Source organism: Medicago sativa, chromosome 1, assembly GCF_051527215.1.
Source record: "Medicago sativa cultivar Bolivia chromosome 1, Bolivia_mono, whole genome shotgun sequence".
NCBI lineage: Eukaryota > Viridiplantae > Streptophyta > Magnoliopsida > Fabales > Fabaceae > Medicago > Medicago sativa.
The window spans coordinates 29,102,784-29,113,320 of record NC_140749.1 but is presented as its reverse complement, the minus strand read 5'-3'; the positions used below and the strand labels follow the sequence as shown (position 1 = coordinate 29,113,320).

Genomic DNA, 10,537 nt, shown 5'->3' with positions numbered 1-10,537 from the left:
CTATTGTACATTCTCTTCTCATCCACTCCCTCGTATGTAAAACGAGTTTCTTTCATATGTAATGTAAATAGAATGCAAAGAAGTAATAGGGCTCATGACGTTAGGATAGTCCTGGAGGTCAAGCTTGGAGAAGCAAGGTCGTTTCTAGGATTAGTTTAGATTCTCCCATTGGCTTGAGAGAGTCATAGCGTTAGGATGGCCATAATCATGTCACTTTTATTATTGTATAATCGTTATGCATGTTATGATTGGAGTGCGAATATATATGATATATAAGCCGTGGTGAGGTGAGATCAAACTTAATAAAAATCCTTCAATTCAAAATATTAAGTTTAATGCTTTCCAAAAGTTTAACACCCTTCAAGACTAATATCGAAATGTGTAGGTTTCGCCTCCGTGAGGTGCTTTTTCTATACTAGTAAGTTGCGGTGCGGTAATCCAATTTACCCAAGTGTATTCTTTTGGGTTTAACTTAACTAAATTAATTTTAATAAGATTAAAATAAATTTAGAAGCAATGTTTGGGAACATCTATATGATAGATTAGAGTAAGGAGTTATTCACTCAAATGATTTGAAAGTTGTATGAGATACAATTGGAAGGAGTTCCTACCTAAATAACTGAGTTTTGAGTACAGCCCCCGTTGACTTAAAGCAAGGTGAAATATGGATTTCAACCCACTAGAAAATCTTCCAATGATATTTTCCGATTCAAATGTTGAAGGTCATTTGTTTTGAGTAAAATAGTGGAAGCGTATTTAATTAAAGACCTATTTAAATATGTTTTAAATCATGATACATTTATTTTATTTATTTTCTGTATTTAGAATTTCTTTAGCATATAAATTTTATTATACTGTTAAAAGTTCTTATGAAGAACAAAATTTTCAGAAAAGAGTTTCTGAATTGGTACAAAATTTAAGAATTGTTCTTAAGAATGAGAAAAACTGTATATTCTCGAGCAGTTATTTCCTAGCAACTTTCTATGTCTATATTTGAAAAACAACGCTTATCAGAAGTATTGGGTCAAATGAGTAGATATAGGATATCTCATAGTGATAACGACGATGGAGAATGATATGATCATTCAACCTCAATGTTATAAGATGAATAGTTTAAGCCTATCAAGTAGATGTACATGGATAAGAATAAAATTCAAATTCTGTTTTTCTACCTTTGAAAGGTTAAACACGGTTGCAAAAAGGGGAAGCAATTATTTCAAAAGTTGAAAAACAAAAATTGCTCGTAGTTTTGAAAGGGTCAAAATATAAGAAAGAAGTAAGACTTCTTATTTACCCGTATAGTTATAGAAAGTTAAATTTCTACTTCTTCATCATAAGTATTTGATACTTGATGATTAATCTCATATTTGTTGAAATATAGAGAGTTTTAAAGAAGCAGAACATTAACTATAAGTGAAGTTCACCTACGTCTGGAATGGAACAAATTGTTTCATTGACTATAAGAGCTTATGCTTGGACTTAAACTTAACTTGATATGGAACCAAATAATTGTTATTAAATTCCATATAAAATAGAAACATTAAATCATAAATCTTGTATTGACAAGAGAAGGATTATGTAGTTGAATGATAGACAAATATTGTCCTATTGTCCTAATAATGTTTTCTATACAATGTGCTGATCAAGTAATGGATTTGAGTTCCATGATCTTGATAAGCTAGTCTATAACATATGAGAAAAGGATCAAATGAGATTTGAACCTTTTGTATATCATTGGCATCATTGTTTAGTACAAACAAGTGTGATTCACAATTCCAAAATCCATGGATATGGACTATTGGACTCATTTGGTTTTATATCATTTGAAGGATGTGAGTTCCACCTTTCAAAATAGATTAGTATACCGGTAAAGGTGAAAAGGACACATAATCTATTTGAGTTGATATACATATGAGTTGTATATGGAGCACTAAACATATTTGCTGGATATTTTTTTTCTCTTACTTCATCTAACATTACCAATTAATAGTATATGAGAAAAGTGTATTTGACACAATTCAAGAAATCTTTGAAATTGTTCAAAGAGTTTAACAATGAAGTAAAAGAAATAAGTTTGAAAAGTATAAAGACCATATGAGTAAGTCGTGATGGTAAATGCTTGATTAATGAGTATAATTATTATTTATATCGCTTCATGTTTGACATGAATCGATCTAAAATAGTTTGGTTATAACTCATTGACTCTTGATGTTAAATTAAATTACAGTTATTCTTCACCCACTACAAGTTCCAATAGAGTAATCATAAAGACACCATATTAGATATGGAGGTAAGAGTACCTGGTTTTTGACTTTATGATAATTTGAGGTTATATGGTTTATTAGATAAACTAAACTACAAATTAAATGAATGTACATTTGTGGAGGTACCCTAAGGAAACTAAGGGATACTGATTATACATCACCTTTCATGACAATAGTCGTTTGTCTCTAGATCTGGAGTATTGCTATTAAAGGAGTATGTCTCTGCAGAAGCCAGTGGGAGTGTTGTAGAACTTGAATTAAGTCAAGTACCACAAAATACATGTATCTTTAAGAATGGAACATGAACTAATTCAACAAAGGGTTGTTGTTAAATCACCAGTTCGAGTAGCACAAGATCTAGATGAGTTTGATATGTCATATCACTACAATGAGTAACATGATTTTGTCATGGCTCAACAAGGTGTTATGATTTTCATGGTAGATGAGCCCCAAACTTACTAGAAGGTCGTAAATGGCCTGAACTTTGAGAAATGGCTAAATGCCATGGGATCTTATAAAGAATCCATGTACACAAACCATATATGGATATTGGTTAAATCATCCAAATGAGTATGACTCATGAGATGAATGTGAGTTTTCTTGTAGAAAGCTGACATGGATGGTATTATGAATACATTTAAGATGTGACTGATTGTAGAAGGTTTCATGTAACTCGTGATGCAAATCATGACGAAACTATTACATCATCATAATGCTTAAATCTAATGATCCCACTTGTCATTATTGTATAATGCAAATTCTAGGAGATGGACAACGATGTTGCATTCTTTAATTAGAATGACCTTGTATATGTATTTGACATATATGTAGGGTTTCGTTAATCCAAAGGATGCTAGAAAGGTATATATATTATAAAATTCATGTATGAATTGGAGCAAGCTTCTTGAAGTTGAATTATTTGTTTTATTAGTGACGTTTTATGAAAACCTTTATTAATAAAGAAATCTTGTGCACATAAGGAGATTAGTGGGAGCATTGATATTAGTTTGGTGGATTATGTGGATGACATACTAGTCACCAAAACAATTTATCTATACATGTGAGACATGGTTAGAAAATTATTCCTAATATGTACCAAAATTGATTATAGTGTTCGACACTAGAATACCTTCAAGAATATCCTTGGATATCTTAAAGGACTATGGATTGTTTCTTGAACATAGATGAAAGAAACATTGTCAATGAGTTACAATGATGTTGACTTTCATATAGGTGTACAGTATATCCAGATCGTAATTTGGAATAAATGTTATGCAAAGATATAACCTATGAAATTTGTAAAAGTACAAGCTTCAGATAGTTGTTGTTTCTATTACAGATGTCAAATATATATGATTTGGATTGTTTAGCTCATAATTGAGTGAAAAAAAAAAACATGTGTTTCTTGCGTTGTGGATTCCATTAATCTCGTCTGAGGTAAAATTGGTTTAAATCTTGCGAGCAATGAAAAACTTGATCTCACCAATGATCCAAATGTATACTTTGACACTTCGATTTCTTTTCGATAGAAGATCGAAAGTGGAAATTGAAAGAAGTATGACCTACCAACATAGGAAAGAGTTCCTTATCTGCTAGTAGAGTATCTTGCCCATAGTGTGCTTGATGCTAACACTTGACCAATAGATATTGAGTTAATATTTGATTGGCTTTTAGTGCTAGTGGGAGATTGTTGGAGTAAGCCCTAATAGCCAATCTATGTTGATTGGGTTTGGCTTTGTATCATGATATTGATATAAGTATATATTGTGAATATATAATAATAAGGCATTTCTTTATTGATTTTGTTTTGTTTCAAAATAATAAAGTCTCTAGAATAGTTAGTCCGTTTGATGGAACATTAAGTATAACTTAATTGTGAGACCCCGTTAAACATAAGGAAACTATTCTTAAAGTATCCGTAGTCGAACTTTATTGAGAAGTGGGATATCATTAAAGCATAGAGACTATTATGTGGGTAGACTGATGATCACATCTCACAGATCATGGATAAAAGAGTTATCAAGTCTTCACATAGATATAAATATTAGGAGTAATATTTATATTGGATTGACCCGCCGTGAGAATACTACATAGTAAGTTATGAAATTGTCATAAGATATTCTCACAATGATAATAATGTATATCGCTCTTAGACCTGAAACCACTATGATCCCTAGATGTGGACTCAAGTGCTTTGTTGCCATTCTAACGTTGTCTGTAAAAGGATAACCATAACGTTGGTTGATGGGTACTTGATGAATCATGCTGAGGGACATGAGTGTCCTAGATGGGATTTGTCCCTCCTCATAAACAGGAGATATATCTTTAGGCCTCTTGATGAAATATGACTGTAAAATTGCATGGCCATGCCGAACAAAGTCAATATAAGATATTGGACTTATTCGTTATTCAGTATATTTTGGAATCAAGGAATGTAAACATTGATCTATACAAGGGTGACAATATCTATGCCTTGGGATCAATAAAGATATCGAGACAAAGGAGTAAGTGTACACATGAGTATTACCATGGAAAGGTTTCGTCAGATCACTTGACATTCTTGTCACTTGGGTAGCAATGATGTGTTGCTAGATACCGCTCATTGTTTATAATATTAAATATTAGATTTAATATTATTGCCAACGTGACTAGAACCTATAGGGTCACACACAAAGAACAGTCAAAAGAGAAATATATAAGTATGACTTATATAAGGGGTGCTTTTAGTAAATAACGCTAATTAGTTAGCAAAATTACTAAACTCGTTGTTGGGCTTACTGAAGCCCAATAGTGACTTATGACTTGCAGAGCACACTAGAAGTTCTATAAATAGAACTCTGGTGCTGAAGTTTTTGGTTACATGGTTTTGAAGCAACCCCTTTCTTCTCTGCACTTCCAATTCATTGGCTAGCACCGAGTTTTGGAGGAGCACTGTTCGTGTGGACTTACTAGAGGCTTTGCTGCTTTGCTTAGCTGTGATCGTGATTCAGAATAGAAACTATCGAGGTAACAATCGTATCACTGATTCATGTCAAATTCATAAGGATCCAAGGAAAGAAAATCGAAATTCTTCTTCTTCTTCTTCTTCTTCCGCTGTGTATGATATCTTTCGATTTACCTTCATTTGTTTCATTAATTTCAAATTAGGGAGTCACCACCACAATTAGGAAGTTAGGGATTGTCCTTCCCCCCAAATGTTGGTGCCATTCTCCCGCCCAATTATAACTTTAACAATTAAGCATATAACAATTAAGAACATTTGATTATTTTCCCACACAAACTTATACTACTTTTACTCTAAAGACTTTAAAGGGTCTAAGTTAACACTAAAGATAGAACGTGCTCCTTAAAATACCTATTCATACACTTGCTCAAAGATTGCAACTGGGTGCTTTTCTCATTGGAGAATTTTCACAATAAAACAAGATATGGGTATAGCAAGAACAAAAGGAACACAAGAAACTACTTTCATGTACAAGAAACAACCTTTAATTAAGAGACAACACAAAATATTTTATGCCATATTTTACATTAAGAACAAGCTACTAGTCATGCCTCTTGCTATAAAAACAAAACAAAACAAAAGAATAAAGTTCAAGGGAGTTTGAAAACACTACGACTCTAGACACTTTATTAGCCCCCCCCCCCCCCCCCCCCCCCCACACTTAGGGGAAGCATTGTCCTCAATGATTCAAAAGAAAATAAATGAGAAGAAGAACAAGAAGAAGAAGTAGAAGAGATAGATTGAGAGAGTAGGAGAGGGAGAGAAAAGAGAGGAGGGAAGAGAGGAAGAGGAAAGCTCACATGTTCTCATTGAGGTCCGTAAGGAGGACCTTGGAGGTTGAATTGGTGCATCATCCTTCGGAGCATTTCATTGTTTTCTTCCGACAAGCGGTTGCCCCTTTGGACATCATTTCTCAGCCCCAAAAGTTCTACACCTTGCCTTTGTTGCTCGGTGCTTATCCTCTCGACCTCGGTTCGCATCCATGCCCATCTTTGATCGACATTAAGCTCACCGGCTTCATGGCCATGGTATTCTTCCTCTTGGTGCAAGTTAGCTCCTTCTCCTTCTTCATGGTGCAAGTTAGCACCATCTCCCTCATCATCTTGCTCACCAAGAACCTGCACATTATCAACATACAACCAATTTTCTTCCACCTCGGTGGTAGTCCGAGATTGGTTAGGAAGTAAAAACATGATTGGTACATTTAGCTTGAGTTGGTAATGGAGAGGTGGACGATGTTTAATGAAATTCATAGCAATGAGGGTTTCCATGTTAAGCCTATTGTTTCCCTCAATTGGTTTGATCCCCTCATCTTCACCTCCTCCAAAACACCTAGCTATGTATGTAATGATGCCACCCACCACTATGTCTCCTCTACCGGCCGGTCTAGTACCGACGAAGTCTAGGTAATCAATCAAATAAAAACAAGTATTGATGGGGTGGTTGTAGAGCATTGCCCATAACATGAACAACTCATCGGTTCTAGTGTTTCCTAGCTCGGTTCTTCCCCAGATAGTGCAAGCCATCACCCTTTGAAGGTACCTAAGGACGGGGTTGTGAATGTTGCTAGCTTTGTTTGCCCTAGGGATGTATTTGTTAAGACCGGTGATTTGTTTCCAAAATTCAGCTGGTTCATAGTTATCCGGTTTTAGGCTAGGATCCCAATGATCATGAATATACCCCTCATTGACAAAACCTAAGGCTTCGCAAAAGTGCTCAAGCAACATATCATAAGTAGTATTCATTAACCGGAAAGAAACTCTATGGTTGGGGTTATCAAAATTCAACTTGTCTTTGGTAAAAACAATTGAGCTCAAAAATTCGTAAGTGAAATTTTCATAACCCCGCATAGGCTTCAACATAGCAGTCCAACCTAACTTCCCTATCAACCTAGCAACATCATCTAAAAGCTTTAGCACATCTAAAGTATGAGAATCAGGATACCGAGAAGGATGCAAGGTTTTAGAGATGAGATTTTTATACCTGTCCCGTTGCTTGTTGTCTCGGAATTGGATTCCATGATTCTTAACTTGTGCTTGCTTCTTTGGGGGAGGACCGGAAGAGCCTGCTGGTTCCTTTCCACTTCTTCTTCTTGAAGCCATTTGACCTTAGTTGTGGTTGGGATGAAGGTTTAGGGTTGGGGAAGATTTATGGTGGAAAGGATTGGTTTAGGGTTGAGGTTGATGTTTTGGTTATGTTTATGGATTTAGGTATGGGTATTGGTTAGGATTTTGTGGTTTTTGGGTTAGGGTTTATGAAGATAAGGGTTTGGTGAATTATCGGTTTGGGTGGATTAAAGTTGTTTTTGATTGGTGGTTTGTGTTTGGAATGAGGTTTGTGATTGATTTGGTGAAAGAATTGAGTGAATTGGTGAAGTTTTAAGGGAGATATGAAGGTTTGAAGATTTGTGGTTATGGAGGTTTAGAGAGAAGTTTGAGAGATGAAAGAGGGTTGTGGTTTGTGAATGAGGAAGAAGGAAATAAATTTTTGTGTTATAGGCTTACAAGATATCGGGCACGGCCGTGCCACCTATTGGCACGGGCCGTGCCAATGTACTGACTTTGTGCTGCAAAATTTGCTTTGAAAACATGGCACGGCCGTGCCAGCCTTAGCACAGGCCGTGCCAACCTTCTGGTCCTGGGGGCTTCAAAATTTTCATTTTTTCTCGAATCACACTTGGACAATTACCTACAAAACACTTAAAACAACGAAAAACAAACAAAACGAAAGCAATTAAATGCGTGGGTTGCCTCCCACGAAGCGCTCTTTTAGTGTCATTAGCTTGACGGTTAGAAAGAGTTCTTAGAATGGATCAAAGATATCATATTGTGTAGATGACGCTATAAAACGTTCTTTCACATTATGATCGTTAAGCATGCAACAAGAATAAAGAGCGGGACCTTTCATAACATTTTCCAACTCAAATCCTACCATCTTATCACTCACTTGAAAGACAATCCTACCAAGTTTAACATCTATAAGAGCTCCCGCAGTGGCTAGAAAAGGTCTACCTAGGATTATAGGGACATCTTCGTCCTCTTCAATGTCAATGACTAGGAAATCAGTTGGGATGTATATCCCTTCTATCTTAACAGTTATGTCCTCAACAAATCCTATTGGTTTCATGGTAGAACGATCAGCTAACTTCAATTCTATCTCGGTAGGTTTCAACTCTCCTATTCCCATCCGCTTAAAGAGGGACAAAGGTAACAAACTAACGCTAGCTCCTAAGTCACACAAGGCATTGTCAACGGTCTCACTCCCAATCATACAAGGTATGGCAAAACTACCTGGATCTCTAAGCTTAGGGGGTGTCTTTTGGATGATTGCACTAGTGTCTTTAGCCAAAGCTATTGTCTCACTATGATCTATAGCCCTTTTCTTTGAAAAAATTTCTTTTAAAAACTTGGCATATAGAGGCATCCTAGACAAAGCTTCCGCAAAGGGGATTTTAATGCAAATTCTTTTAAGGATGTTGACAAACTTATTGAACTGACCCTCTAATTCAAGCTTAGAAATATCTAATGGGGATGGAGTTTGGGTCTTATCAAGCGGTTTCTCACTCTCTATCACAGTTTTCTCACCTAAAAGCTTGACATTTTCTTTCTCTATGTTTTGAACCTTAGCAATAGTATCTCCTAACTTACTACCCTCAAAAGATATGACATTAACATGAGCTTTAGGGTTGGCTTCGGTTTGACCAGGAAAGACTCCTGGTGCTTGTGAAAGAGTGGACACTTGTTGGGCTATTTGGGAGATTTGTTTTTCAAGCATTTTAGAATGAGTAGAGATAGAATCAACCTTGGTATTGAGCTTGGAAAGAGAATCGTTCAGAAATCCGGTTTGGTTTTTAAGTTCTTGAAGTTGTTTATTTTGGTTGGCAATAGAATTTTCCAACAAAATTTCCAAATTGGATTTCTGACCGAATCTCTGGTTGTTTGCATAACCAGGTGGTGCTACTTGTCCATAGGGATTTTGATTTTTGAAAATTTTTTGATTTTGTCTCATCCCTTGGTTGTATTGAGCATAATTCATTTGCTCAACACAATTAATAGCACTACCTAGTTGGCAATCAACACCTACATGACCAGTTATACCACAGATTTCATAAGAAGAAGGAGTAGAAGCAGAGTTGATAGCATTAACGTTGAATTTTTCAAATTTCTCCGTTAATGCGTCAATTTTAGAAGCAAGGTGGTCATAGTTAGAGACTTCCTACATACCTGCCTCCTTTTTGGAGGATGAAGAACTAGAGATGGCTCTCTCGTCGGTCCATTTGTAATGATTCTGAGCCATGTCTTCAATCAAAGTGTATGCCTCCGTGTAGTTCTTGTTCATTAGAGCACCACCTGCAGCTGCATCAATATACATCTTAGTGGTATAAGATAAGCCATTATAAAAGGTGTGGACTATGAGCAAACTCTCTAGACCATGGTGGGGACAAAGTCGAAGCATTTCTTTGAAATGCTCCCACGCATCGTAGAGAGATTCCCCATCTTTTTGATTGAACCGATTGATTTGGTCTCTAAGTTTAGCGGTTTTAGATGGTGGAAAGAATCGGGCAAGGAATGCATGCCTCATTTGATCCCATGAAGTAATGGAACCGACTTTGAGGGAATGGAACCAAGCGCTAGCTCTATCCCTTAAGGAAAAGGGAAAGAAATGAAGTCTTACGGCCTCTTGGTTCTCCTTCATGGTTCCACTAATTCGTAGGAAAACAGAGATGTGAAGATTGGGATCCTCGGTGGGGGGTCCCGAAAATTGGTTTTGCTGCACCAAGTTAAGTAGGGCAGGCTTGATTTCAAAATTGTCATCTCAACCGTTGGGTACACAATAACAGCTTGTGGCTCAGCTGTAGTCGGCGTTGCATACTCTTTAAGAGTGCGATTAGCCATGGCGGTGTTATTTTGTGCCTCTCTCCTCCTTCTATATAAGAATCTTTCGATCTCGGGTATGAATACCGCTCGATTTCTAGTTCTTCGCATAAAAGGTTGAGAACCCAAGAAGTTAATGATAACAGAAAAATAAAAAGTTAAAAAGAAAAGAAGAACAAAAGAGAAATCTAATCACTAAAGAAAAGTTAATTAAATTAGTTAACTCCCCGGCAGCGGCGCCAAAAACGTGATAGAGCCAAACCGCAAGTGCACGGTCTATCGAAGTAATAATAGTAGTAAAGAGTATCGTTCCGCTAGGGAGTTGTTAAATTCAATTAACCTTTAATGAATGATTAGAGGAGGAGAAAGTTTAGTAAAAAGGGGGTTTGATTGCT

The 10,537-nt window shown here is 36.2% G+C and overlaps 1 non-coding gene across 1 annotated transcript; it reads left to right on the top strand.

Annotated features, from left to right (window-relative positions):
- The first annotated feature begins 9,694 nt into the window (after positions 1-9,694).
- LOC146954097 (small nucleolar RNA R71) lies at positions 9,695-9,801 on the top strand. The gene has a single exon (XR_015025170.1). It is a non-coding gene; the product is annotated as a small nucleolar RNA R71 (small nucleolar RNA).
- The last annotated feature ends 736 nt before the right edge of the window (positions 9,802-10,537 follow it).